The sequence below is a fragment of the Phalangium opilio genome, unplaced genomic scaffold, assembly GCF_054372755.1.
Source record: "Phalangium opilio isolate 3A_F unplaced genomic scaffold, DU_Popi_V2 ptg000070l_1, whole genome shotgun sequence".
NCBI classification, from domain to species: domain Eukaryota; kingdom Metazoa; phylum Arthropoda; class Arachnida; order Opiliones; family Phalangiidae; genus Phalangium; species Phalangium opilio.
This window is the reverse complement of record NW_028324182.1, coordinates 11,657,562-11,683,027: the sequence shown is the minus strand read 5'-3', so window position 1 is coordinate 11,683,027 and position 25,466 is coordinate 11,657,562. Positions and strand designations below refer to the sequence as shown.

Sequence of the window (25,466 nt, the reverse complement as noted above, 5' to 3'; positions counted from 1 at the left end):
GTGAATTATGGGATGCGTAGAAAAATGTCGGTTAAAAGGTTCTCATCAACTTCAGTTAACTCTTTTAAAAAAAGTGTAATTAAATTAATAAAGCCTTCAAGGTATATCGTACCATCTCGATCAAGTATACGCAAAATAAATGACTTTTTTATTTCGAAACTTAATTCTAATATTAAGATAACTTATCTCAGTCAAAAATGGTCTGGGAGGGAATTATTTTGCTTAGAGGCAATCGGTGACATAACAAGACATACTAATACTTGCGGAAATTCCATTATAGTGATGTATCAAAAGCTTGACTTTGTTTCAAATGGTCTTTGCAGAAAAAATAAACTCCGTATTGAAACCAGATGAATGTCCTATTTATATGCAATCATTTAGCGAAGCTACTTTTTAAAATTAACAGTTTCACGTGTTTTAGCGTTCAAAACTAGAGTTTCATCATCATTACCTCCTGTTTTTCAAGTACTCTAACAAACATGGGTTATGGATGACTCACACTCACACTCGCAGACATGCCACACCATAATGCGGAACTGTTTGTGTTTGTATTAACGTCATGAAAAGGTTCAGGCGCAATAATTCATAAATTTTTATATACTGACATATTCAGACTTGAACCTCACTCTTCCAACGTTTGTTAATTGGCCATAAATCTAGTTTAATGTTTGTAATAAAAACATAGACGTCGTCGCCTATCTATTTCCTGGAACTCAGGACTCTCCAAATCCTCATCAACACATCAGAGGAAGAAGGGAGAGAAAGTTACGTAGTCTAAACATCCGGAGTATAGGATATATCTCTTCGAATAAAAAATACACCCCTTTTGGTGCCAAGTGTATACTAGCGAATGAGAGTAGATAGTTGTAAAAAAAAGATGAATTCGTCTTATAAGGAAAAAGTCGAGCTAACAGCATCCGGTTTCCGATCCGAAAGTGTCATCGGCGATTTAAAGATAATAACGAATGTCCAAAGAAAATGATGGGGAGGGGTTGAGAAAAACGTAGTAGAGAAAGAAAGGCATTCTCATCCAGAACTTGTCCCCGTCCAATATTTTTGTCTTTCTACCAATGTTGGTGGCGCCATGTACGAAACTTTCTTCGCAATTATACAAAGTGTCAGTATGGGCGGGATGGAGAGCGATTACTGAAAGAGCTGCCTAACCCATATGCTTCTGTAGAAACTGCAAGATTTGAGAAATTTAAAGTTGAAAAAGGGAACGACCATCTTACTCGTACTCTGAGTCGAATTGCTCTATCTTCCATTTCACTTCGAAGCTATATTAGAAATCCCTAGGCTTCGGGGAGGTTTTGGTGGAATTGCACGTTTGTCGTGGAACGAACTATATAGATAAATAAGACTTGGCACCGTTAAGGTTTTCGAATCACGTGACCTTTATTAGCCCATTACGGGTTTTTCCGAACGTGGTATTTTTCTTTTACCAAAAAAATGGAAGAAACAGAAAAAAAGCCGAAAATGGAGGAAGAAAAAGTGACAAGGCTCATCCAGAATAAATAAATAAAAAAGTTAAAAAATTCCCGTGGCCTCTTTTTTATTTTTCTAAACGCGATTCTCTCCTTTTTCATCCGAAAAATAAGAGAGGGGGGGGGGTTGAGAGAAGAAAAGATAGGGGGAGGAAGGATCGGAGCTTCTATAAATAAATCCTTAGCGATGTCGTTTACGTCCGGAGGACCCATACGAAAAAAAAGGAAATAGGTTTAGCGTCCTTCCTCCCGAAAGAAAGAAGACCAAGAAGCGAGAACCAGAGAACTAGAAGAAGCCGCCGCTGCCTGACGAAAGAAAAAACCTTAGCCAGGCAATTTCCCATCAGCACATCTTAAAAGATGACGAGACTGACGTTTCGAAACAAGATCGGAAAGAAAAGGAGAAAAATTCACTTTTTTTCTCTCCAAGCATTCAATGCCATATACCATGGACTATCTAGCCAACGGGGATTGTTTTCTACAAAACGAGTCCATCCCTCGTCCGCTTCGCTCATACTCATCTCTATTCTAGTCCTTTTCGTAATGCGTAGTCACTAGAGGGGCTGCAATGTAATGAAAACAAGCAAAAACCCAAGGAGGAACCCCTGGGCCAAGCAAGCTAAACAGGGACCCAGAAACGTCCAAGAGAAGGAGAAGATGGGATGAAACGAGGGTCTCTTCCTCTCAAAAAATAAGGAATCGTTCTTTCCATCATATTTTTCATTCCCAGCTGCAACTTGTATCAAAGGCAAGGCATAATGGGTTTAATGGTAACTCCCTTTTAATGGTACTTGGCTTTGGCCTTTGCTACAATCTACTAGCGAGAAAGAAGAATGCTAAGACGGAGATGATAGCTTGGTGGTGATGGGAGAACATGAGAAGAGGGGATACTGCATGGGGGTCTCGACGCTGAGGAAATATTGCAAAGCCATAAACCATAACACCTCGTGATATCTCAGGGCGGAATGCCTTCTTGTTTCCTATATGACTCGACTGACGACGACGACAACGTTCAACGTTATTTTTTTTTCCAGAACTTTAAGCCCCATGGGTTTTGGAAATCTTGAAATGATGGATTTTCTGTGATGAAATGCTAGTTACTGCAGTCGAAGCAAAAACATGTATTTGTACTTGTACAGGAGGAGGTTTAAGTCATCTTGCCCATCTTGTTAATATCTCGGCCTAGCTTGGGTCGGGGTCCTGAGGCCTTTGAGAAGAAAAAGAGGGAGGGGGGCTGTAAAATGAGACCCAGAAAACCCCCAGAAACGCTCGTTACGACAGTCTGAGCTCTAAGCCTATTACCGTCCCGCGATAATCCTTGTTGGATGGATGTATGTTTTCTTCTATTTCTTTTCGCTTTCCACCCTAGTTTCACGCATTTCAGCTTTACTAGTCTAGAGGTATTTTATTTTTATATCTAACACGTCAATAGTGCAAAGTCCCTACCACTCGCCCTCTGTCTGCAATATTCTCAGGGTAAGAATGAACCACACTTTTAGTTACGGTCCATACGTCTTCGTAAGCTAGAAGATGACATTTAAACTCTAGTGAAATCTTACCTTAAAAAAATTCTGTACATTGGGGGTTGAAATATGTGGCCCACCACTACGTTTAATTCTTAAATATATAGCCATAACATCGAAAGTTATTATTGGTAATCCTTAGTAAGGTATAAGGATAGTTTTCTCTCACAATAGACGATGGGAAAATGGCCATTAATGTCCGGATAAAAACTCCCAACTGAAAGAGGATTCTTCCTTCTTGTCTATAAACAACGTTGACCGTTTCCGGTGTTTTCTATATCATTATACCCTGTCTACTGAGTTAGAATCAATACAGATTTAAGCCGGGAAGGGGATACCAGGCTTGAGATTAAGATGGGAAACTAAATCTTCCAAGATTCACCTCCACAAACTGTCCATCACTAAACACTGTACAAGTACGCTATTGAGCTATTTGGAGAAACGAGACGTTCGAACACCACATACCAATGAAGTGTATAGTATATCTGAGACATCAAGTCGATAAATAGTCCAAGAGAAAAGGGTAGGTGAAGGTAAAACGAGAATCTACTGAAATATCCCAAGAATAATAAACAAAACTATAACTGGTCTTTGAAAAATTATGAAATTATAACATTAGAAAAGAATCAGCTTTACCTAATAGCGCTTACCTCGCGAACTAAATAATCGTGGTCGAATTAACTAAAACAATTCCACTTCCTGTTATGTTATTTTTCCTTGGTAGAATTGTATAAACTCAAGAAGGAAATAGAGAATGGCTTATTTTGGGCCAATGCGTGCCTGGTTTCATTTGGTATGGTTCCCGACTATTCGGCGTTATTTCTAACCTCCGGAGATGAGAATATAAAAGCGGGAGAGAAGGATGACGCGATACCCTTTTCCCGAATGGAACGCATACGCATGATATCAGGTAGATGGAAAAGCTTTTTACTCTCCTATTTCTATTCTGAAAGAGAAGAGACTGTGTTGATAGCCGACTACATTAGAAGGGGAGGCTCAGAAAAGTGAATAGACTCGTCAGGCAGGCGACGAAGGAAGGGAAAAAATGTATCGATGAATAATAATAGCTATATAGTCAATCGATTTGTCGACTATCCTTCAAATCCGAGATCAGAAACAGCAGCATTTGAAACATTAAAGTGACTGTGTGAAGATGATACTTTGAGAAATGGGTAGATACGCTACTAAGTTCGTGAAGCTTACGTCAATAAAATGATACTATGCAAGCACCTCCCATATCTGAAAGCATCATCGCACGACAATAAAGATTCTCCGTTTGCTTCTAGGTTTTTCTTAAAACTGCCCTTACAAAAGTGTTTTGCTTTTTCGTTTGAAAGGAACAAGTGAGGAGGAATATTTATTAATGTAAATGAAACAGTCTTTGAACTAAAATTTTCAAAAAATTCACGATATCGCTTTAATTTTTCTATACGGGGTTGCTTAGCTATAATCGAGTGGTTTTCTTTATAGCTCAACTATCTAAACTGAGAATTTAGAAATCATCAAAACAAGAGTGAAATAGTGGAAAACAAAATGACTATATTGAAGCTATTTGCCCTCCTCGAATATAGCTTCGTTACTCTATGGCGAAACGGTTCTCGACTCTAGTTGACTTTACTCAGTAAGAAGCTATTCAGAAAATTTGAAATTCATTATACCATTCATTAAAATTGAATAAATATCTATTTGCATATTACATTTAGTGAATGTTTCTCTCATTTGAGCTAGGTTTGAACTCAAATAAACACGTAAAGGTTTACGTTTGACCAAGCAATAATGATTAGTTACAAAATAAACATTTTCTAGTGGTATATTTCTATTGAGAATTGAAAATGAAGTCAGATCACGTTCACGTCAATATTATGAGGGGTGCTAGACCAGTGTATAAACTGTCACGTGACTTTTCAGATGTATCTTTATATATATATATATTTGTTACATAGGGGGTCACGCACATACGCTACGATGCAAGAAGAAAAATTAAAACAATACGAGTTAGGGTATAACTTCTCCATAAAAAAATAATTATCTAAAAACGGTGAGCGTGACAAGGCAATGGTATATACCGTTTCGTTACGTTTTAACAGACTAAACAACTCTATATAGGAAACGCCGCCAACGTTTAAAGTCAAACACCATACATGGACCAACTACTACCGTACCAAAATAACAAGCCGTAAAAAATAATAAAAGCTAAAATAAAAATAAATAAAAAAATAACTTCAGCTCGTTCCCTAAATTGAAGGAGGTTGTAAAACCTATTTTATACGATGACCGTACAGCGTGAAAAAAATATATATTTTTATATACGCAACACCTGAAGTAAGTTAACCCAAAGATATCGAGGGTTATTCGTTACCTTAACGTTATCTAATGTTTATATTTGAAGAATTTCAAATCGCATATAGTTAATTTTGCGTTAGTATGTTTCATGGACCACTCATAAGAGAAGAGGGATGTGAGAAAACAAATTTGGAAACCAATATAAAACGAAACTGTGTTAGAAACGAGGGAAGATTCTGGGGCAATCACTTAGAAAGGGCGAAAAAATGAATCCTGACGTTTAGTAGGCACGCGAATTTCTGGCATTGAAAATTGGATTGCATACTGGAGCGTAGCGTTGTCAGAGGGAAAGAAAACTAACGGTCTTTCGAAGCGACTCCGTCGAAACACGCACCACTTGCCGTATTTGCAATATAAATATGCAACAGAGTTCTTAGTGAACGCACGCGAAATAGCTACAATTTCATTTGATTAATCTATACCTAAAGTTAATGTAGATACGGAAGACTTGAACTGAAACGAACTAAGAACTTCGCAACGCTGTAGTTTGATTTTGATACTGCGGGTGTATGGATCGAGAAAACGGAGGTACGCCAGCTTGCGTTCGTCTATATACATCTTTCGGCAAACACCGACTAGAATATCCTGAATTCTGAGAAAGGAGGTTGTTTTCGCCTTCAAACAAGACCCCACGATTTCGCGAACCACTTCCGAGTCTCCCCAACTGAACTGAGGGTTCCTTCCTCCGAGGGGAACCTGGCTCGAGACCCATCTTAGCTAATTTGGAATCGTTTCGAATCCTATTGTAGAAAATCCGAATCGAGTTTCACGGAGCTCAGCGATTTCATGGTATACCTTGCTTAACACTCTCGCCTTCAATTTGGACCAAGAGGTCGAAAGGTCAACCACGAACCCGCTGACGTAAAGAGAAATCAGGAAATTGGTACAAGTATCCAACACCTTGAATTGACTAGGCTATAGTATAAAGAGAATAATTTAGAGTTCAGAGAAAGAGACCTTATGTTATGTATGGAACAAGAGTTCTAGCAACCCTCCTGCACCCTCCCCCCTTTTCATCCGTTAATTACGGTATATTTTGGATGGAGGACCCGAAATTTTATGGTGTACACGTAAGGAAGGGTTTAGATTTAAAGGTGGTGCATGCCCAAGCTAAGTTTATAACGGTCCCTGACGGAGGGATATGTTATATTCGCATACTCCTCCGAGTTCCTTATTGTTGTACAATGTTTTAATTAATTCCCGACGTACTGTTTGTTGCCATACCCGACTTCTCTAGAGGTTGCTTTGAAAGTCACGGGCTGGCAATTTTAGTTTGCGCCTTTAAAATGATTCAACGCTAACATGAATAATAAAAACTACTAAACACGCGCTAAGGATGATGGCACGTATCTAAGTTCAGTTCCATATTCTTGAGACAATTTAGACGATGGCGTGTTTCTTGGCCGGAGGCGATTTAAAAGAATAAAGAAAAGCTTTAGGCAATCGCCGGTCCCGCTTCGAGGGAAAGATGCCAACGGGGGAAATTCTTTACCAGAATGAAATATCAAAGCCAAAAGCGCAAAGCGTAGCATTCGCGATAATTCATTGAGTGGAAAGGGTTTATTGCCGCTTGTCTAATAAATAATAGCAATTATCAAAACATGAAGAGTGTGTTTGTTGGGTATCAACAGTAGAGCGAACTGTAAAGAGGCAATATTCGCGCTGACGCAGTAAGAGACCGTGACTTACAAGTGAGAGAAAATATTATACGGTGGGGATAAAAAACTAGGGATATTAATATTTCATAAGAGTTGTCCTTGGAGTCCTTCAGGCTCAAAAGTTGGGAGCGCAACTCAAAATAAATAACTCTATATTCGCGAGTATTTACATTATGTATCATTTCGCTATTGCATATTCTATACCGAATTGGTTTCGTAAACATAAAACCCCGAGAAAGACATTTAGAGAGATGCGAGTTCGAAAAGGGAAGAAAAGTCCACCTTTTTTTATAGTCAAACGGGGAATATCGAGAAAGTTTTGAAGTAGATATGTTTTAGTAAACTCGAGCTGTTGTGGGGAGGATGGAAGAAAAAGAAATCCGAGTGAGTGGTTTCAGTTTGATAGCGTAGGAGTTAGTGTGGGAGCTAAGAGAATAGAATAGTTCGTGTGGCTATAGAGGGACTCGGAATGGACAGTTGGCGTGACATTCTGACTCCCAAGGTACTTAAGATATACTCTCATTCGGTGAGTCTTATACGTAACGTTTTGGAAAGCATCTTCATTTCGTCTTCTTTCTCCATCACATCCTCATCCCCACCCTCTCACTCTCACACACACACACAAGGATGTCACAAGGATCAACCAATGGTAAGGTTTACCTCCTTTGGGAGCGATTCTAGGAAAACGTCTTCAAAAGCTAACGAAGACCCCGGCGGTGATTCTTTTACCTCTAAAAGTTTTCCTTTTCCCGAATGACAATCTCAGTAGGCCTATTTTTAGATGAAACGTCCGGCTAAAAGCGTCCCATCAGCTTAAACAAAACATGGCGATGCAGAAGAGGTACACTAAGATTTTATAGGATCTCTTGGGTTCCGGGTTTAACTTGTCTCTCAAAGAACGAAAAGGGGCTCGTAAGAAGTAGTATATGCATTGGGGTTTTGGTTCTCGGTTCTGGGAATCAAGACGCGTGTCAAGTTGGTCATTAGAAAACAGAGCTGAGAATTCCTTACACGCTCTTCTTTCGTATTTAGAGAAGTTGTGAGAAAGAGAGAGAGAGAGAGAAACACGCCCGTCCGCTCTCGTTTTATTTTGACACTTTTCGATATCCGAGACATAATTCTCGGGCATGGTTCCAAAAGAAGATTTTCGTATAGCGCTTGCATGACCCCAAAGCGCCTCACTAAAAAGCCAGACACGTAGATTACGTTATTTCAAGAATTTACTCAATGCTTCAACGAATAAACAAACACTTTAAATACTTCATCTTCATAAAGTGTCACCTTTATACCTGTAGACCTAAGGTCACTTTTGATATTCATAAGGGCATGGAACTAATTCTTGATAAGTTGCTTGGTTGGTTATACGTGTGGGTCGAGTAACGATAGGAACGAAGATCTTCTCCACCTTCGTTTGACATTTGGCGCAAAAATCTCTCGTTCCCAATAATTCCTAGTGACATGACCCTTCTATTTCGGACCGGGAGCTTACGTTCCTTCCTTCTTTATCTTTTGGTGTTAATCTTCCTAGAGGATAGAGACCACGCGTATGGGGTACGCTTTGGGTGTCGCGTTCACCTTGTGACAGGTCACGTGCCGTAATTCCCTATGGTAATTCACGCGAGACAACGAAATAATGCGAGAGACAGTATACACTTCTAGAGTATGTTTATGTTTTAGTTGAATGAAGATGGAAATGATGTTGGAACTATTTCTCCACGCATGAGCAGGCATCCAAAATGTCAAAGTACATAACTCTTCACTCATATGTCAATATTATCCTAAATCAATAGCGCAAATTACGTACCAAAATCAGATAAACACAATTCTTTCCACTTCGCACGACGAAGGAATCTCGACCTCGAGGCCATTCTACTTTGAAAAATTTTCAAACTGAAAATAATCAGTTTGCTAATTCCCTTTACATCGAATTTCTAAACACCCCTACTTAAGAGGGAAACATCCCATTTGCCTTCCATGGAACACGTTTATTTCAATTCAATCTTCTCTCAGGAAGTTTTGCGCCCATCCTTTTTAGTCGCTACTGCGGATAATCGATTAGCGGACAAGAAAACGAGAGAAAACAGTGATTAAATAGAGAAAGAAATTACACAACCCAGTTTTCGTTTCCTTTTTAACAGAAACAGAAGTAAATTAACGCGAAGCCACTTTCTTCACGTACGGCGTATCAAACTTTCCTAGGAAACCATTGTTCAACATACTGGTTAAGCCACTTTACTTGTTCTTAAAAGGGCGAGATTTATTCAACAAAATTTTATAAATTAAACGAGACTTGTCCTTTTAAGTAGCGGCTTACACGAAAAGCAAAGGCGGGTTAGTTAGTTGCCACGGTGCTGTGGAGAAAGTTTCCAGCTCTGATCTGTTCTCGCCTAGACCTATTGTCCTTTTTCAAGGGGTGTGTAGTTATAGTCAAGTACAGCAACAGAATCCAAACGATCGACCTCAATAGCCTTGGATCAATGAGGCAGTTGTAGTTGCGGTGTCTAGGGTATAGCTAAAGTAAGCTGTTAATTCTGAATATTAAAGTTTTCCGTCCACTCTACGATCCAAATCCGAAGAGAAAGAAAGAAGAAAATAAAACACGATACACAAACGCAAATAACGAGTTACGGTAAATACAGGATACATTTAATAAATTTATGATTGTTTTCTTCCCGACTTCGTATTGAAGTCTAATTATACGTTAGTTTTTTTCATGGTATGGCGTTGTTTCGTCTTTAACTATAGTTATATTTACCTTAGTCTTAGGGTGGTGGGAGTATACACTATATAGAATGAGGGTGAAATGAAACGTCCCAGAGACCGCACGCACGCAAGCTCGATAACTGGTTTCAAATATTATGAGGGTACCATCATATTTTTCTCTAATACACCAAGGCCTAGTTGTCGCGTTTCTGTTAGAGCAAGCCCCCCCCCCAAGGGAAAACCCACTAAGGAAAGCGCAATATCCTTGTAATTTGGTATTCCGTTTGGTCTAAAACATTTACGGAAAATATACCTAGGATCCTCTTATAATTTGCATTGTTAAAAGCTCCTGATGGAAGTTGGAAAGTTCTAGTTGGCAACTCATCATTTATTCAAAACCCTTATCAATTTTCTTTAAGCTCTAATAGAAGTCTACGGAAGTCTCCGTTCACACGTAGACTAGGTTAAAAATAGGCTTAGCTATCTCGGAATAGAATAACTGGTTTCAAAAGTCAATAATGTTTTGAAGCGAACTGCATGGGCGAATGAAATTCAAGAAGATTTCCGAGGAAACTTGAAATATTATTGTATTATAGCTCTTCTCGATTAACTTTAAGCAAACTAAATTTAAAAATAATAAATCTCTCAATCGTGTATATTTGAGTAAAGCGAAATCGAAAAATTGTGGGTAATAAAATTTGAAGAAGAATCGCTATATGGGAATAAAAGAGTATAAGTTGGTTTTCTTGAAGTAAAAAAAAATCGAAATTCGAAAACCTCTTCCAAGGGCTGTTTCTTTTATTAAAGGGTGACTTTTTAAGAATGCTTAATATTCGAGAGGGTGGAAATTCGATTTTAACGAAAACTGTACGAAACGCTGGAAGGTTTAAGCGCTAGCTACTATTTTAATACCGTAAAAGAGTAAGAGTGTACTAGAAAACCCGCGAGCGAAGATTTTAGAGGGTCCTTCTATATATAACCTCGATAGAAGGATATGGACCCCCGGAATTGAAAGTTCAAGAGGAGATTTTTTAAATCGAAAAATCGATGGGACATGTCTTTTAAAAGAGAAAGAAGATGGGACTCTGGTACGCTATTTTTCCATTTCACTATAAATCTACAACGTCCTGTAACCTATATCTAACGGTTTTAAAATACAACACTGTAGCCTTGACAGTAATGAAGGCTCGTTTTGGAACAGATAGGAGAAGATGGGTCACCAAATGGCAGATCGAGAGCCGCCTCCCTTAACTGATTGAATGGACCCAGTAGACATCGCGACATTCCGTTCGATAAGTCCCAGTCAATACGGGCTAAAGGGGGATAGCTGATGAACAGAGTTGAGTTTAATATCATTACGCCTTTCCACAGTGTTAATGAAATCACGTCGAACAAACAATTCAACCCGATACACTAGTGGTCTGCGAAGAATCTGAGCAAAATCTAAAGAATTGAATATCACGTAAAGTGCTTTCCGGGTTTTATAGTGAACTTTCTTCGTCCAGGTATTTTCAAGTTGAAAGAATACCAGGTCTAATACCGTGATACATTATTTTTAAATTTGGTTTGAGCAAACGTTTTCCCGGTTTCATACCAACAATACATTCAACACAAAAAAAAAAATTGCTACCATTTTCTAGAAAAAGAAATGGACTTGGAATTTAAGTTCACCGCGTCCCATTAGAAATAAATATACAGATAAGGAAGGCACAATCGGCGGACAATCGGACTTCGTACTATATAAAAAGGGTCACTTATATTGGAATGCGAAATGTGATTTTCTAACTTTTATAGAGGGGGGGGGGGAAGACTGCAGTATGATGCGATAGCGAGCTAAAGAACCAAAATAAAACCATTATCCAATGCACGGATAAACAGCCTAGCCTACACACAGAACTTTTACTTCTACGTTCGTATACAAGAACGAAACGCTTCCGACAAAAAGTGAACCCAAAATAGCCCTAAGTCTAGAATGTAGGAATCGAATTGGTGGAAACAAGTAACACGTTTTGGCGCTTAAAAATCTCTCACTAAAAAGAAGTTAGCGCAGCAACAAAACGTGGGAGCTTATGTCCATGTCCTAGAAGAGCTCGCAGAATGGAGGCCAGAGGAAAAGAGTTGTTTTTTTTTAAAGGGTCTTCACCGATATTTTTTGCTTCTCCAGACGTCACTTTTTTTTGATCGAAAAATGTCACCCAGGGGATAAATTGAAAAATATTCGGTTGGAGGAAATAATGGGCTTAATCCATTAACGGGACTCTAGACTTTGACAGCTCAGAAGGACTCTTCAAAGAAATAAAAAGAAGATATTACAAAAACCTTGCAGCTCTGCTGGTGCTGGCTCTGGAACCCAGTCCAGCAGAAGCTATAGAACCGGAAAACAGAGCATAGGATGACCGTGGTCGAGTAACTCAAAACCCCCAAGAAGATTCCAAAGGATTGTTATTTTCTACTACCATTAATGACCAAGTCTTTCACAGCGAGAGAACCACTCCAGGATCCTCTAATAATAAACGCAACGGAAAATCCAATCACTTTACTGTTTTTTCTACACGTGATAGGATTCGAATGTGTCGTAGCTTCAATCTTGGTTATTTGGGCCTGAAGATTAAGAAAATATCGTATTCGCTAACTAAAAAAAAGGTTTTAAAATCCCTACAGAATATAGTAAAAACATTGTTAGTGCAATGGCCTATAAAGCTGAGCTGCTTCTATCGAATTTTCTAAAGAGCCCACGGACAAGATAGGCAGGCATATAAAAGGATGGCTCGGTCCACTTTGTTAAAACAACGTTAAGGTCGAAAAACTAGGTATATGTCTCTGGGAAACTGAGCCAGCCAACGCTTTTTCTCTCGTCTTCGAGAGTAGGCAGGTACGGAGCATCGCGTTAACGTGGGCGAGAAAAAATCCAATAAATCAGTGCCGGAAAGATCGACGTGGAGGTTTCGGGGACCCATCGATTAGCGGCCACGGAGAAAAAGAAGGTTAAGAGGTCGGACCAGGAGATTTTCATTCTCTCTCTCTCTCTTTTTTGGTAAGATACAAGTATATAATGTTCTTGTCCATTTCAGATATAAGCCTTTGCCCAAAATACAAAAGGGACTTTGAGGTTGACCACGGTAGGGCTTTGACAGTAAGTTTCCCTGTAACGGAATTGCGCCAGCGGACACCAGGATAAAAGATATTTTTCAGGAAAAAGAATTCTTTCAACCGATCTCTCGCGCAAAATATTATTTTTTAAATACCAGGCGCGCGGATACCGGATTGGGTTCGCTGCTTGGTTGGGTTGGGTTGCCCAACTATGGCATTGCAGACTCCTAGGATGAATAGATACCCTTCTTCTCTTCCACTACAATTTCTTTTTTCGCCTCATAAAAAAAGTTTGATGGGGATCGACCGCCGTATAGAAAAATAGCATCTCATTGTTCGGGATCAACAAAATATGGCTTGTTTGGAATCTTTTTGATCCGTTAGGCTCGGCTTTATTTCCCTTTTATGATAGGAAAAAATATTATCTATACATATATATATCCGCTTCCGCATGAACTACTTTTATTACTTTTTGGGGTAATCTTACAATAAGTGTTTGTTTATCAAAATGCAACGTATATTCTAGTTTTTTAGGTCATTTTATTTCAGTGCAAGGTATATTTATTTGCTGCAATATTTTGTATCAATTTAGTTTTGGTTCATTTTGAAACTTGATTAAGCAAACAACAGACCGTCTAACAACAAAATTTTCTAACTCAAAACTGAATCTTGAAAAGGTGAAGCCAAACATATCGAGCCAAAGAACGGCCTATATTTGTTGTATATCTTTCGTATTGAGTGAATCTTCAATACTAGAACCGAAACGATTCCTCCGACATATCACAATAGAGAGGAAAGATATCACTAAAGGGAATAAACCATGGTCACTGAATAGCGACTGACCCCTGAAGGTGAATAATAGAATTTCGAATTTGGAGAGCTCGGGATCCAAGATAACCTAACCTACAGATGAATGATGCTAGCGTAGCTATACTGAAAAAAAGTGGAAAAAAGCGGACCTCGCAGCAGTGGCAGATGTCCTCCGTTCCAGCAGATACGGCAGCTGAAGAGAGGGGGGCTACCCATGCCATGACACCTGTTGAAAAAAATAACTAGACCCTATGTACGTCGGAGTTGATATACACTGAACCACCAGGGAGCGAGAGAAGGAAGAGGGAAATCTAGCTATAAGAAGGAGATATAATACGCGAAGGGAGAAAATAGTTGCTCGATCAGACTGCACACGGCGGGGTTGATCCCATCCGCGTGTGGAGAGGGCACACACACACACACACCAGCTGCCTTCTGCAGGGTGTGGTCTCCATAGAAACCAAGATTTGTTCGCGTGGCACCAATGAACACGGTAGTAACTACATCCCATGTACCCAGTTTCCCCAACTCTAACCTTCAACCCCATTAAATGGTACATCACGATACCAACAGAAGGCAAAAGCCACAGCATACCGTACCAGAAGAACCGGCTGCTAAGCAACGAAGAAAACAAAACGATTTGAAGATAAGTGGCCTTGTAGTCTGTAGACAGATCCGGCAATCGACTCTTTTGATATAAACCATGGAAAACTGGCTGATATGGTGCGGTATTTCCTGACAAGAGCTTCTGTCGCATTGAGGGATTCCCTCCCTCCCTCCTTACCCAAAACCAGTCATACATTCGGGGACATGAAAAATATAGATCAATTCAAAGAGTATGTATTGGATGTATCTGAATGAGATATACCCAAGAAACTTCGCATAATGAAATTCCGCAGAGTTTTATTTCGTCAACAGATGCATCAGACCCTCAAATTTGAAGATGGGTTTATATAAAAAAAACTTGGATGACATCAATAATGTATTGGAAGAAAACGACAGTCCCTAAAGTACCTGTTGTATGCGAAGATCTTAGAGTTATAACGCAACTCCTGAATTTAATACAGTTCTCCCAAAGTATTCAAAGCCTTATAGGAGATTATCCCACGTAAATATCGATTGGAACAAGTCTTAGTTCAATATTAGGATAGGAATTTAATAAATTCTTAAGTATTACCACGAGTACCATTACTACGACTTCACCGGATTTCTCGACCCTAGTTTCCTACAGCTTCTTTTTTTTTTCGTCGTTTTTGCGCAATGCAAGCAATGAAATACATTTTTCAGTAAATCTTTTTTCTTCTATTTCATCCGTATCCATCTTCTCTTCGGCGACAAAAGTTTCCCAAGAGCAAACACACACGCTCCTGGAGTAAAACACGAGTACCTAAACCGCTAGGCAAGTATACATACTCGAACACTACACTATAGCTAGAGAAAACCACCAACTGAGACCAGAGATGAGGAGCAAAAAAAAAGAAGAGAGGGAATAGATTGGCAAATAGTTTTATTTCAGAAAAAGAATAATCTTTTTGTCAACAGTATTTTTTCTTTTTCCTATCTCTTTCGCATCCCAGAGAAATCTTTGGTTTTATCTTACAAGACGAAGGAAGAAGATCTTTCAGAATCCCAAGTCCCAAGGAAGAAACGCGCTAGTTTACTTTAAGGAAGATTTCCTTTTTTTCTTTCGCAAACGATTGTACAAATATTTTTATACCGAAATCTTTCAGAAATCTTTTATAATACGGATTTATTTATTTATTTATTTTTTTTTTTTTTCAATTTATCAAAGACGCCAGTGTGAAACGATACGTAAGTATTCGATTAAAGACAAAATATTATACCCATTAAGGAAACTGAATTAAAAATTCATTTAGAAATAATGACCCTTCAGCTAGGACTCGAGCAATTCTCCAGACAATTAAATGAACTAGGATACTACAGTTAACAACGTGTGCAAAGGATGGACACGAAAGAACTGGGAGTCAATTTACATCGCGCGAGTCACGTCGTTTCGTTCTTCGCTCGTAATCCAAAACGTTAGAAGAACAGCTAAAGGGAACAAAATAACTGTCTTCTTGCCATGCACGAGAGAGAGAGAGAAATTAGTTAAGCAAAACACAATGTATTTTTCTTCTCTCGCGACAATTCTGTTTTACTGGTGGTTCGATAAACAGAAAAGCTTAGCGACGCATTGGACTCGCTTTTATCGCTTATACATTTGGACGAACCGGTTGGCCAAATGAGAATACTCCAGAGAGATCTTTTTCGACCCCCTTCATTGTGGGGTAAAGTCTCCCGCCCCTTGAAAAGCTATTAGGAATCGCGCTCACGTAGAAAACAAAGCATTTTTAATGAACAAAGTCCATTTTCTCTTACGCTCGGGTAAACTTAATCGCGTCATTAGCGAAGGAAATGTCCGAGCGATCTCTTTTACGCTACCAATGTATATTCAAGACCCCTAAGGCACCTTTTTTCCCCACTATAGAATGAGAAGAGAAAAAATACATAATACATACATACATACATACATTCGTATTAAAGGCGGTACAAAGCCACTTACAATTATCATTTTATACGATTTTCTTCGCGTTCCTCGCTAACTGTTACGTACGGAGAGCTAGGCTGCTCGCGTCTAATTGGTTCGTGCCCGTGTGGTTCGAAATCGGACAGAGTGAATTTCCTTGCCAGGATAAAAGGGGAAAGTGAAAAAGGTCCACAAAGGGCGAAAAAATAATAATCGGTGGCCGTCATTACCGCGTTTGACTAATCGTCGGAGTTATGGAGTTGGAAAACCGAAAGAAAGAGGATCACGCCGAAATGTTAATCCTCTAGCTCAAATTAATTAACTGAAGAGGAAAAGTGAGAGGAGGAAACGAAGCGAGTTACGACGTTTAGGAATTGAAAGCAACGTGCATTTAATAACTAAATTTTTTTCGTTATTTGGGACAATGAGACCATTATAGTGAAGAATTTACGTTATTTCAAAATAAATATATTTTTAACTGAAATATTCCATTATGAAAAGCATAGAGGAAATAAAAAATGTTAAACATGGGAATTATATAGGCATAAATATCTCATCTCTTTGAACTATTATAAAGGAGTAACAAAACCGTAGGCACTTTAAGATAATTCATAATTATCCAAGGATTTTCGTTACAAGGAATTTAATTTCATCTCAATATTTTCAACTATTTTCATTTATTATACCTAGCATCTTTAATATTTCATTGCATTTTAAAAATATTGCATCACTCTAAAATATTGAAATGAAATCTAATCCGGCAATTTAATGCATATTGGAGTAGGTTCTCTTTGGTACTAATTTCAAAGGGTTATATAAATTTCGACAATTAATGTATTGGTATACTACTTCATACCTCGTTTAATTAAACTCAAAATTAGAAGAAAGTTTCTCCAACTCCGCAAACTAAGCTTTCGCATTAACAAAGAGACGCTCTCCGACGAAAATAGCTTTTAGATGGTTACCTTTAATTAATATAAACCGTTTTCAAAGATCAAAGATAAATTTCTTTGAAGTATAGCGGGGAATTTCAGGTAAAGCTTTCAAAGGAATTGTCACGCAAAATTTCAGGCTTGTCTCGACCGGAATTTAGAATTCGCAAAAATAAATTGGCCAAAACTTTTTTCATTAGCGAATGGGTACCAAACACAACTGTCATTTTGGATTGGGGCGTGATTTACAACAAAGGACAATATAACAATCCCTGTCTTTCCCATAAGTGCTAGGCGCAACATGATTACATTCTATACATTTCGGCTGCAAAATACACCACGACTCAAAGCTGTACCACAAGAGATTGTTGCTGCTTCTGATCTACATTGTTAACTTACATAGTGTTACGCATTCCCAATGGAAATCGCTTAAAAAACGCGTCCTGGGTACAGCTTACAACATGGAATACCTTCAACTCAGCCCTTACAATCTCCTGCAAGGGTGTCTTTGAAGGCATGGCATATTCCTTATGAAACATACCGCATAAAAGCATACTAATCCCGGACATCCCGCTGTATTTACGAAGGAAAAAGCATGTTCTAGCTGCAACAAGTCCCGCATGGTAACGTTGGTACGGTAATAGGAATTTGTTGAGTGAAAGAAAAGAGCAGCAGCGCCTTTGAAGGCTATTCTGTTCAGGCGGGCGTACAAACATTAGCGCAGCGCGCGCTAAACCTTAACCTTGAGCTGGCATTAAAGCGCATTAACCCGAAGTGTCCAGTATAACTATCTGAACATAAAAGCGAGATCTCTTCGCAACATGAACTTTTATAACATCTTTTGTTCATCCACTACTGCTGAAAGGGAAAATGGCGGGAAGAGTGCACGAGGATGGAACAATTTTGGCGGGAAAAAGGGAAGAAATCTCAAATCCCTGTAGTTTTCTCTGACAATGACGATGGGTGTAGGACACTACACCACCCAAGAAAGCGCGAAGAAGGAAGAGATTTTGGGAGGCGTATGTACTAAAACCTCGGTAAAAGAGAGAGCGGCGAGCAAATGCGGTGACAAGCGAGCGAGTGATTGCTCCATCGTGGGCGCACAAATGAGTAGAGGATGGGAAAAGAGAAAGGGGGAACGAGGAGTGCGCAGTCATTAAATAGGAAGGGAGTAGAAGAAGTAAAGAAGACGAGAGGAAACTCTCCCAGGAATGCGCGCGTTCATCGTCATTCCACTAAGCCATGCCTAAACCGTCTCACTATATCCTCTTTACTCTCCATGATGATGACCACCAACCTCGTGAAACCGCCCAGTTAAAAAATATCCCAACAGAGCTACAAGGACGAATCTTTAAAGACTGAAAACCCAACCCGGAGTGGATATCTTTATCATTTTCCTGGAAATTTCAACTAGAAAGCTTGTTATTAAAGAGAGATTAAACGAAAAATTAGGAAAAACTCTTAAAATCAATTTCATCCCGAGTTAGTGAAAATTATGTGCTAGAGGTCGAGAGCCATAAAAACACAGACGGACATGGTTTTGTTACTTGTATTCATTTTACTGTCCCTTTAAAAAGATGCGCTTTAAAATTTCTTGTGGTATTCGCGGGTGGTCATGCCCTGGTTCAACAGAGTGGTAATAGCCTAAAAAGGTGGAGCGCGAAGAATCCATCCGCTTCGTTGGCAGAGAAAATGGAAAGTTGAATTTTTTTATCTCAAATTGAAGAAAAGAGAATAGAAGGGAAAGGGGGAATTTACTTAAAAGTCAACATAAAAAAACTGTTGCTAGAAATAATGAAGGAAAACTAGCCTCCCAGTTGTCTTTAAAAAGAATCCACCCCTCTTCTTTCATTCCCCTTACTTTTTCGGTAAAAAAGAGGAGAAAATGACCCTTTTTTTAAACAACAGGATGTATGGCTAGGCGGGTTCGCCCATGGACCGGAACAGAGTCCGTCGACGCAAAAAAAACCGTTGATTTTCTATAGACAAGGCCCTACATGTAGGTCTAGCCTCGATGTGTTTTTTGCTTACCCTTGGACTATGGGCTATGGGTACCTGCAGAACGGTACTGCGAAAGACAAACGGTTTTCTCTTTACCCTCCAGACACGAAAAAAAGTGACGGTATAGAGGAAAGGAAAAACATAAAAAAGTGCTAAAATAAAACGAATGCGTGGCTGAAGATAATTTAGAAAACTCGAAAAGAGCTAGGACGAGCGAGCGAGAGTAAGCCCGAATAAAAGACTTCGCACTCGCGAAACTTCTAAAAGATGAAAAATAAAAACAAGAATACGCACACCGTATATATCGGATAGTGATTTATTCTTTCGATACCAAAAACTATTTTCATTCCCCTACCATCGTCCCCAATGCCATTTCCCCCGGTCCTCCTTAACTCAAAAAAGTTCGACGGCAAAGCGTGATTTACTAACAAAACTAGGATGGGTGGGAGTGAGCGAGTAAAAAAAATCCTAGTTTACTTTACTCTTTGGACCCCTTTTAAAAATTTTCATACAAAAATAAACCACGGTTAAGCCTAGGGCAATGCTTGAATAAAACACTAGTTAAGCCTTGTCTCTAGAAAACTTTCATCCCAGAAACCCTAAACCTTGTTTGTACGAAGTGGTGGGATGCTTTTATATTATTTTCTTTTCTTTTTTTCTTCAGTGCGCAAGAACAAACTACATATACTGGGAACTTTCGGATCGGAAAAAATCATCCATTAAGTCCGATACGCAATAAGTTACGCGGGGTGTTACTGATCTCTTCGAGATGTAGGTTGTTGTTTTTGGTGGTGGAAGACCAAGGCCGAAATGTAGTCGAGAGCGAGAGAGAAAGAGGGAGAGAGACAAACGGCAGTTAAGGAAAAGAGAGAGACTTCCCACCACCACCAGATGAGTATGGGTTGTTGCACTCGAACCTACGTGGTGGAGGTGGTGGTGGTCAACGGTGGTAAAAGGGACGAACAAGGTCCCCGAAAAAGAAAGCTAATTAAACGCGAGTTATTTCGAGACAATTTGGTTAATGGAATCGGAAAATCACGATGGAAAACAATTTGGCAGCGGGAAAAGTACGCAATCGGTGCGGAGCAGCAGACTTTTCCTCCAGGCTATGGATATGGGAAAAAGAGATCGACGTCTGCGAGCATGCAACTCCAGCACCACACCACTCGAATCGGCGTCCGAGCGTTACAAAAGAACACGTTCCACTCCGATGCTTTTTTTCTTCTTTCCTCCCACACCCCATCCCACCTCCTCCTCATCCTCTTATTCACATAATGTATCTCACCCCTCAACTTTCCAAGGTACAGTACCTATCTACGGCGCTTCTCCTACCGGTAAACCTCACAAAATCTTTTTTAAAATCTCGCTCTCCATCCCGAAAAAAAAGACGCGCTCCTCTTCCATCTTCCACGCGCACGTTCCAGTCGTCCCTATTTCTCGCTACCTGAAGAAAAGAAGCCCCGAGTAAAAACGAAAAGAAGGTAAAGGAGAAAGAAGAAGAAGAAGAAGAGAAGAAAAAAATCCCAGTTCGCTTCGCAGCTGCCGCCGTTAAGATTTCCCGTATATATTTATCCCTCCTTTCACACGCATAGACACCTTTTACCCGAGAATACGCGGGGTACACGCTGATATACTCCAACAACTTAGTGTCTAGACAGCGCTGGAGAAACTATGGCTTCCATTGGTACTACTCGGGTTACATTTAGGACTAGGTTACCTTACTCTATGGCTACACTGACGTAGGACTCCGGTACAAATAAGCTTTTTCCCCCCTTTTTGGTGTAGAGTATAAGCCCTAGGCGTATATAAGAAAGAACGAAAGAATGTACCTTCCCCTCTCTTCTTGAATTGTATGAACTATAGTCGATTCAATGCATGCAAAATTGGAATGGAAACTCTGTACGAAGCAAGGTTGTTGGAGGAGTTATTAGCGAAATAACCAAGGCAAACTAGACACGGAACAGCTGTTGAGATTCTTTTTTTACTAGACCAGAACTAACACTTTCTTCAAATCATGGATTGGCAAGGGATGCTCAATCCAAATTCATAAAAATAAAAACATTACATTTTTTTCTTTCATCCACAACTGTGTATAAAGATTATTCATTTTCGAAACTTCATGTATAGTAGCAATATTTGATGTTCGAAATGGGAAGACTAGAAGTTGTTTATTCAGCTCTCTACATATCCTGGACGGAAAAAAACTTTACGATTCGATCAGAAATATCTACATAGATTCGAGTATGAGGAATATTTTCCACGCAGCAAACTCAACAAGGCTGTGAATTGATATTTACTACTAAATTTCAAATTCCGCGCGGGTTTTATAAGCGTAAAATAAAAAGGAATAAAACGTTACACACCAAGAAATCAAATGGACCATCATTGCAGATGACCTAACACGTATTTCCTATTCGTCACCCTGAACAAACGTTTATTATTTAAAGTAAACATAGTTCTTCTATGTTATTTCAACCCAGTGTTTCACGTTTTTGCATGAAAATTTACTTCCAATAATAAACTTTCAGTACAAACGAATAAAACTCGGAACTCGAATTTCTTGATCCGTATTTACGACGACAACAAAGTTTTTATTGTTGGGGATTCGGAGAATTTCATTTTTTCTCTCTCTTTCTCCATCTTACAAGGGAAGCAACGGATTTGAATAACGAAATGAGATTTAAAACGCATCAAAAACGCGACCCCGAGATAAATCCCTAGCAAGATAGGAAATTTCTTCTAGCCCCAACATTTCTTTTTAGGGTCTTCTCAAGGAGAAAAATTTAGATGGGGTATTTTATATACCAGATTTATTTTTTAAATCAAAAAGTTATTTTGCATACTGATTTTTTTTTATAGTCTACGGTATGTTTGTTTGATACCACGCGCATTACTTTCTTTCTATGGGCTGCGTAAAATTAAGATATAGGCCTTACTTTTGGCGGGAAAGGAAATGCGCCAAAAAAGAAAACGTGACTTACGTTCTCTCTTTCTTCAGAAAAAAAAAATTACCCAATATTTAAAAATTAAAAGCACTTATCTTAAAGTATAGTATGGGCGTTATTGTTTTAAAAATTTGAAAAATAAATACTGGTTTAATATTTTCTATAAGATTAGGCTAGGTAGAAAATTTAATAAAATCACCACCCACTCATACCAAGAGTTCTGAACGCTAAAAATTTAAATATTAACAGAGAAAAAAAGGCCCAACCAAATTTTTACCCTTTTGAAAAATCAGAATTTGGTATAGAGAAGGTTTAAATAAAAATTCTCTCTTTGCATGTTCTCCTCTTTCGAAGATGAAGGCTAGATTCTTCGCTCAAATGTCCTTGTTATTATGGAAATTGGCGGCAGAAAATTCCGTGTCAAATATTTCAGCTAACGTTAACAGCACACACACACTCTTCCCCTATAGTGAAGCGCGCTTTTAATAGATTTATAGCTCCTGAAAAGTTTCAAATATGGAAGGAACAAAGCTATCCGGTATAGATCTAGCGATACATGTATAGATTTTGAGAGAGTTTTGAAACGCAAGGTCGAGGAAAAGGCGCCAAACTAAAAAAAAAACTTTGACACGAGACTCAACTCAGCTCGGTTGAAGGGTAGAAAATTTTAGCCTATGAATAGATAGATGCTAATACCGTTACCATAAACGAAAGACGTTTAGTTTCGAGTCGATGAAAGACAAACAATAACCCTTGGAGCCTAGATGCGAATTTCCGGCACGTTCCTGAGGCTGAGATTCATCACAAAACTTGGAGAAAACTATATCGTAAATCCCTTCAGTATAAAAGACTTATATGGAAAATATCAAATACTATAAAACTATTTTTTTTTAACTTGGCATATAGATATCTCTCGTACCTTAATACCATCATAGAAAACACAACAGAAAGTCTTTAAAACTTCAAAGGAACACTTAGAAAAAGAAATGGGAGTGTTTTAGCCTCATCTTCATAGCTCCACTATTTAATAAATGGATCGGGCAGTCATAGAGACACTCTGTCCTTTAAGACCGTCCAAAAAACACTCATCCCTTCCTGGATGAATTCATGATGCAACAAATACGAAACGCCATACACAAACTGATAAATGAAGGACGCGACGTAATATTCGACATATTCCAAACCCAAATCTTTAAGTTCTCTACAGGAAAAGTACATAAAATCACTTAACGGACAAAAAAAAGTACACTATAGGACATCATAAAGCCCCGGAAAAAAAATGGAAGATGCTTTCTATTTAAAAGGTTATATCTACTTTTTAAAAAGCTTAATTCCTTAACACCTTGAGACTTAAAAGGTGTTTCACCTCACCAAAAAGAGAGAGAGAGATGAGAGATCCATATATAAAAAATGGGTACACACCATCCATGGCCTAAGATGCGAGCCTTACCAGGACTAAACCTTTGTTTACCCGCTGGTACATCCGCAAGATTTTTTTTTTATTTTATAAATCTATATTTTTTTCTTTGGGGTTTAAAGTTTAAAAACGTCCGGTAAGAGAAGGTGAGGATGTAGAGAAGAAAAAAAAACTACAAACAAGAAGGTCCTTCGCGGAAGATATTCTTTTCTTTTTTCTTATATGGCTCTTGAAACCCATCTCACCCCAAGAGAGCCGTTGTTTGCTTTGGATACAGGACGAGTCGTCCATCTTGTGAAAAATCCCGAACGGGTTGACAGGTAGGCTTAAAGGTACGGGACCCTTTTACCTCTTTTTCTTTTTCTAACCAATTTAATCGGCCGCTTGAAAGATTACCGGAGCAATGACAAGGCTTTCGAGCCCAGAAGGGGGATTTATATGTTGTATTATTATTATTATATCCCGTCCAGAAAAAAAATAAAACCAAAAAGAAAATCCCATCCTGGGTCCCAAGAAAATTAAACCAGTAGACGTTTTTTTCTTATGCCTCAAGAACGTCCATTTGCTTAAGCACGACGGAATTTTTGCTTTTAAAGCGAGAAGTTCCTTTCAATAACGTACACGTATGGTTTCTAAGCCTTTGTAAAATGCTGATCCGCTAGCCTATAGTTTAATTTAAAATACACGCGTTGTCATCTAACTTCGAAAAAAATCAAGCCATGCATAAATTGACCAATTTTTTGCTCACAAAATAAATATAAAATTTCGCGTATTTTTTTTCCGTCGCGTTTTTCGTTAAGTGATACCTCCAACTTTGAGCCAGGGTTAAACCGCCCTTTTTCCGCTACCAATTCCACCCGTAGCTTGGGGGCCCATTAATGAGGATATAGGGTAGTCTACGATGTCTTTTAACATCTCAGTGAAAAATGATATCAAACTTTGTAGGGTTTGAATAAAGAAAAAGAAAAAAAATGTGGATGGATAGGAAAAGGGGTAATGGGTATTTTCAAAGGCAAAAACCTCCTTAATATCTAAGTTAAAAGAGAAAAGCGGCCCCTATCAGTCTAAAACTCTAAATAAAGACACACAGCAGCACGAAATACTCCCTAGACAAAAACGTGATGTATCTTTTTTAAGAGAGAAGAAAAAAAATCACCAAAAACATTTCCCTTTTGTTTAGAACCTTTTTAACGTCAAAAGCTATCATTCCATGGCGTGTATTTGATTCGTATCTCAGTTTTAAGATAGACTTTCGGGGTAAAAAAATACTATAATGGCTTTTAAAAGAACCCCTCAGCCTTATTTTTTATCAAGAAAGAAAAATCGTGTATCAAGTAACCCTTAAGTTATGCCCTCTTCCCTTGCTCAATTCCATTTGAATTGAAAACGAACGTATTTCACCAACAACAAGAAAGTAAATAATTCCAAAGACTTACCATGGACACTCACTAGTCGGTGTTATTGCGTTATTTCAATAAACGTCATGAAAACGACCCAAGGTCCTTCCTAATTCTAAGAGGAACTTCTACCTTTAACGAGGTTTCTTCGTCACCATAAAGTTAATCTGAAAGAATAAATATAATTAAAGATTTGTCAAGTTACGTTCGCGTACGAAAATTAGTTGCAAAAGCTTAATTTGTAAATATTGAATGAAATATTTAATTTGCAAACCCCGGCCGCGTTTCCTAAACTAAAGGATAGATGACACTTTAGTTTCTTTTACTTAAGCTACAATTATATTTCAATAAAAGTCTTCCTCTGCTCTATACAAGAATCAACAAAGCAGACGACACTTAATATTTCACAGTTTATAAATTACTTAAAACCCTAAGACAAATAATGGTAACTAAAGCAAGATTAAGGAATCAATTATACGTTTATACATATAAGTTTCATCCTCTCTTGAAATTAAACAGCATAAATTATTCACGCTTGGATTAAAGTTTGGGCAACAAAGCGACGGTAACATAGTCGAAATTAAACACACCTTTACTTTCCCTCACATTTCCCTTCAAAATGTACACACCCTATGC

General features: G+C 38.6%; 1 protein-coding gene and 1 long non-coding RNA gene across 2 annotated transcripts in view; both read right to left on the bottom strand.

Annotated features, from left to right (window-relative positions):
• LOC149661640 (cell adhesion molecule Dscam1-like) overlaps positions 1 to 25,466 on the bottom strand; it is a 183,565-nt gene that overhangs the window by 93,370 nt on the left and 64,729 nt on the right. Inside the window, exon 2 of the mRNA XM_089843202.1 lies at positions 24,870 to 24,997. The gene's annotated coding sequence lies outside the window, so the exon portion shown is untranslated. The remainder of the gene's footprint in view (positions 1 to 24,869; positions 24,998 to 25,466) is intronic.
• LOC149661644 (uncharacterized) lies at positions 7,631 to 11,815 on the bottom strand. Its single transcript, XR_016369117.1, has 3 exons — positions 9,323 to 11,815; positions 8,954 to 9,249; positions 7,631 to 8,877 (listed from the first exon to the last, which is right to left on the bottom strand). It is a non-coding gene; the product is annotated as an uncharacterized LOC149661644 (long non-coding RNA).